Below are 5,768 nucleotides of genomic sequence, written 5' to 3'. Positions count from 1 at the left end.
AAACACAGCAATACCCAGGCACTGCAAGCAGTGAGACAGATAGTATGAATTGATAATAATATCTGAAGACCCAAAGCATCTAATTGGCCCCTGTTAGAATAGCATACGAGCTAAATTTCTGCTCACAATAAAGCTAATAAGATTTGAAAGCTTAAGATTTGAGATCACCAGTGACCTCATTTAATAACGTTGCTCGTATTTGTTTATTACGTTACCAACATTATTAGATGCACAGCAGGGAGGCACCGTGGTATAATATAAAAAGCATGGCCTTTAGGCACATGACCTCCGTGGATGCACCCAGTGGTATTTCTTCAAGATTTGAGTGTATAAGTGGAACTGATACACTTGGCAGATAGTGTAACCCACATTCAGTCTTGGCCTGTGAATAAAAATTATCACAGTGGAAAAGCCCAAGCAGAAATCTCTGAAGCTATACCCCCAACTCCTCCACCACACACAATCTGGCCAATAGAGTAAATCCAAATGAATATATCCTGGGAGGGGGAAAAGATGGTGGAGTTTAGTGACATGATTACAGACTGAAATGATGCACTGGTATGATAGTCTGTATCACACCTGTATTTATTTGCCATGTAGTCACCGTAGAAGCTAGAAAGTTCTGAAAAAAATAAGTGTAGACTACTATATTTAGTAGTATCCCAGTATAAAGAGCTGAAGGAGAGGGAACTGGGGCATGATGCCAAGTGACATAAGCCAGACATGAAAGAACGTATATTGTATAATTTGATTTATATGAAATGTACAGAAAAGACAAATCTATGGAGACAGGAAATGGATTAGTAGTCACTTAGGGCAGGGGCAGTAGTGCACAATTAATTGTAAACATGCACTTTGGTTTATGCAATATTCTAAAACTCAATGTTAGTGATGACTTTAAGTCTGCAAATTTACTAAACGTCATTTCATTATACACTTAAAATGGGTGAATTTTATGGTATACACTTAAATTTTAAAGTATTTACTCAATGTTATTGAGAAAATTACATGTAAAAGTATGAGGAAAAACCACCAAAACCCAAACTAATCAAGAGATCCATAAAGCATTTTTATTTAAAACATGCACACATGCCCACAAACACACACCCACACACACACATTCCACTATCCTAATTACGTAAAAAATTCTTAATATTAACAAAGAATATATTCAGAATTATTTCTAATGCTGTTCTCTAGGTGATTTTAATTTTATTGTTGATGTTTTTATACTGTATACATTTTACGCTACGATATTCTAAAGTAATAAATATATTTAAAAGAAAAATTGCACCATACATGGCATTTTCATTATAAGTCTAAGTAACTAATTAGTAATTTGAAGCTATAAGAGGTGCTAAAAAGCTTTTAAAAATGTTATGCTGTTAAAAATGTATGTCCTCATAATTAGTGAAAAAAGAAAAAATTAAAAATCCATTTATACAAGTGACACTAACGAAATAAAAGTTTCCAAGATCTCAAAATAAATAAATAAATAATATCAATTGGCAGAGACAATAAAAAGATTTGACACATTTTTTAATTAAAAAACAAACTTACAATGAAAGAAGCCAATCTGTAAAACCTACATACTATATGATTCCAATTACATGGCATTCTGGAAAAGGTAAAATTATACTGACAGTAAAAGATCAGTAGTTAGCAGGGGCTGGGCAGGAGAGGGGATTAAGGAATAGGCAGAGCACAGGCAATATCCAGGCTGCTGAAACTATCCCGTGTTATATTGCATTGACGGATACATGCCGTTATGTTTTTGGCAAAACCCACAGAACTATACAACAGAGAGAGTAAACCCTAATGAAAACTCCATAAATTTCCTTAATAATAAAGCATCAATATTGATTCAGCTATTATAATGAATGAATTACACCAATGTTACTTAGTGACATTGTGTGCAAGGTAGGGGGTATATAGAACTTTATTCATTTTCTACTCAAGTCCTGTTTGAAAACTTCTCTAAGAAATAGACTATTATTTTTGTAAGTAATTTTAGTCTTTTCTGAAGGTATGTATAATAAAATGACAAAAATATTTCATCTTTTTTATGTATTAAATCATCAAAATTTAAAACTATTGATAAACTTAATGCTGGGAGTTATAGAAAATGTATACACATATATTACATATATTACTTTGACACTTGAATGGATGATACTGTTTTAAAGAACAATATGGTGGTATATTTCAAGCATCTTAAAAATGTTATTTTTGATATGATAATCATGGTCTTAAAAATGTATATTAAGATAATATGAAGAAAGATAAAATATCTATTTATTTTTTAATAAGCATGATGTTTGATAACAATAACAAAATTGGTAAATGATTAACATTAACTGAGTGTTTTTCCTCTGACGCTATGGTAACTTCATTACATCTATAAACTATATCTGAAACAATGATACAATGATTAAATAATTTAATTGCCGTACTCTTCGTGAAATGTTTTAACTATTAAACAGAAGTATGAATGTTCGAAGAAAATATGATAAAGGTTTATAATATAATGCTAAATTGTAAAGCAACTACAAAATATTAAATTGCAATTCCGTGAAAACACTCAAGGAAGTAAACAAAAAAGAAGACATTAAAAGTGAAAACATTTTGTTTGTATAGTGTAATTCTGGATGCTTATGTTTTCTTTTGTAAAATGTCTATTCTTAGTATAATGTTCTCTGGGTATTAAGTATAACATTTGGCATTATAGTATTGCATAATAATAGCATAAAATCTTATGCAGCATTTACCGTATTACAAGCACTTTCTAAAATTTAGAAATCTATTCTACACATCTATCTCCATTATTAACCTGGTTTAACGGATAAAATAATGAAAAAAACAAACATTTCAAATAACAGATGGCACAGCTAATAAATGGCAGAGCCACTATCAAATATCTTAGACAATGAATCTACAATCAATTCATCTTATTTTATTATTTTTGATAAATTTTATTATGTATATTTAAAGTATACAATGTCATACAATACCATATATATAGTCAAATGGTTGCTATAGTAGAATAAGTTAACATATCTGTCATCTTACGTAATTACCCATTATTCCCCCCACCGCCACTCCTCTGGCATGAACAGCGATAGCCTACTCATTTAGCAATAATTTGGAATCCAATACATTATTATTAACTACAGTCTTCATGTTGTACATTAACCCTCTGACTTGTCCAGCCTACATATTTGCTACTTTCTGTACTTTCACCTATATATTTCCATTTTCTGTCACCTCTACCACCATAACCACTGTCTTATTCTCTATCTTTATATTAACACATTTGGCCTTTATAAAATTATCTATGATGTCCAGTCTTCAGATCATGTTATAGGGATAATTTGAAAGAAGAAAGTGGTTTTTAGTGATATTTTGAGAAACTAACCCTCTTGTGAATAAGGGCCAGCAAGATGTAAGTTTTAAACTGTTCTATGGGAATTAACTGAACTTTTATTTGTAAAACATGTGAAAGCGAAACAGTACTTGTCCTCATCTCATGTGATATTGACTGTATGTTATGTAAGATAGTCAGAGTAGGAAATATCAGCTTTGTACAGATTTTTCTTAAAAAATCCAATGCTCAGGGAGAAGAAATTCTTTTCATGCATACCTATAACAATAGCAAGTATGGACTCAGAACTATTCCTGTCAGTGTCTGTGTCCTAGCAGTTCTGCCTTACTTGGATATCTCCTGGATTTGCCCTCACTCTGTATTTTCCACTGGGTTTCATTGTCTGTGCAATACCATTTTAAATTTATCTGTAGAAATAAGTTTTCAGAAATCTGTTCTAAAAGGTTTCAGGTAGAAGCAGATGAGGAATGTAAGAGCATAAGAAACTTACTTTTAATTTTTATCACACCAATTAGAGAGTAAGAGAAGGAATTGTTAGCCTTAAACTGTGGATGTATACATGTTTTTCTTTCTCCTCAAAAAAAATATAGCTAATTAGAACAATTTGACCCTTTCACTGACCAGTACAGATAAATATTCCATCCTCCGCAGTATTGTATTTTCCCAGTGGGAACCACAATCTAGTGCCTGAAAAGAGAAAATGAACTTACATAGTCATGCTGATTAGCTGACTTAGTTGACTTATTAATTTTTAAAATTAAAATTAATTTTTTTTTGAAACTGGTCTTGCTCTGCCACCTAGGCTTGAGTGCAGTGACATCATCATAGCTCACTGTAGCCTGGAACTCGTAGGCTCAAGAGATTCTCCCTCCTCAGCCTTCTGAATAGCTAGGACTACAGGAGCAGACCACCATTCCTGGATAATATTTAATTTTTTTTTTGTAGAGACAAGTCTCACTGTGTTCCCCAGGCTGGTCTCTAACTCCTGGCCTCTAGCAATCCTTCTGCCTTTGCCTCCCAAAGTGCTGGGATTACAGATGGGAGCTGCCACACCCAGTCAATTTTATTTAAAATACATAATGACACCCTTGTAATTAGTGTCAATTTTATAATGAAACAATATTTCTATAAATAGATATTTTATATCATTTCTAGTATAGATGACAAATTTTATTACTTGCCAGTTACATCAAACTTCCTAAAACATTATTTTATATGTCAAATTGAACAAACACATGTTCTTAAATGTTAAACAGTTCTAGTTATTAATTTAAAAATATATAATAAAAGCAAAGATAAATGCTACTTTTTTTTAGTTTTGTGAGGCTTTCAAGCTTATTCAATGTATTGGATATTTTTTTGTTTTTAAATAGTTCAACATTTTAATTCAAAATCAATTATAGGATGTTGGGAAGATCTTAGCAAATAAAGATCCTGAAGCTTACGTTGTATTAGCTTCACGGTAAATCAATCTGTACTAATATATATTGAATGCTTTTTCCAGTAGTCTGTATAGTAAACACTTGTCATGCATTATTTCATATTTTTCTAATAATGATCATAAGAGATAGATACTTTTATTAACCACAATTGATGAATAAGGATGCTGAGGCAGAGAAAAATTTTAAAAATACTCTTAATAAATTGTTGATCCTGGAATCATGCCTAGCAGCCTATTTCTTAAATTACTTAAAATATTAATTTTTTTAAAAGGCAATATGTAAAAAAAAGGAGAGACCTCCATTATTTTTCCCAACACCTTTATTTTATTAAAAAATCTCTAAAATCAAAGAAGTCATGTTACTTACCCAAGGTTATATAGCGAGGCTGTTTGTCACAAAGTTAAAACTAAAACTTCAAGTGACGTTTGAATCTCATCTCTGTTACTTTTCCTTTCAACATTTCCACAAAGAGTGTATTTTGAAAGACAATGGCAAATCACTGTGGCACCCAGCCACATTAACTGATTTTGCTTCAGTATTATTTGCTTTCCAGCAATTCCAAGTTTAGCAACCTGATTTTTTTTTTCACTAACACTTTGTATATATCTTTTGATATCTCCAGTCACAGAGATCTAGGCCATGGAAAGTCACAATGTCAGATTCCATTTGTTCTTCTGCCCATTGCAATTTTATTCCTGCAAAGCTTTCAATTCCACTTAGTTTTATTCTAGCTTTGGAGTTGGTTACTTGCTTCATTGTCTGTATGAATTATGTACTTTCTCTTTTGTCCCACTGCTAATTCAGTGACACATAATTCTAAGCTGATCTGTCAGTCTTACGGATTTGTATTCAATATTATTCACATTTTGCTTAGTTCGTGGAGACCCTTATTCACATTTTTGATAGAAGAATATTTCTCTGACTTGTGAAAATGTGTGCCATAT

Source organism: Nomascus leucogenys, chromosome 9 (genome assembly GCF_006542625.1).
Source record: "Nomascus leucogenys isolate Asia chromosome 9, Asia_NLE_v1, whole genome shotgun sequence".
Classification (NCBI taxonomy): Eukaryota; Metazoa; Chordata; class Mammalia; order Primates; family Hylobatidae; genus Nomascus; species Nomascus leucogenys.
This window is presented reverse-complemented; position numbering follows the sequence as displayed.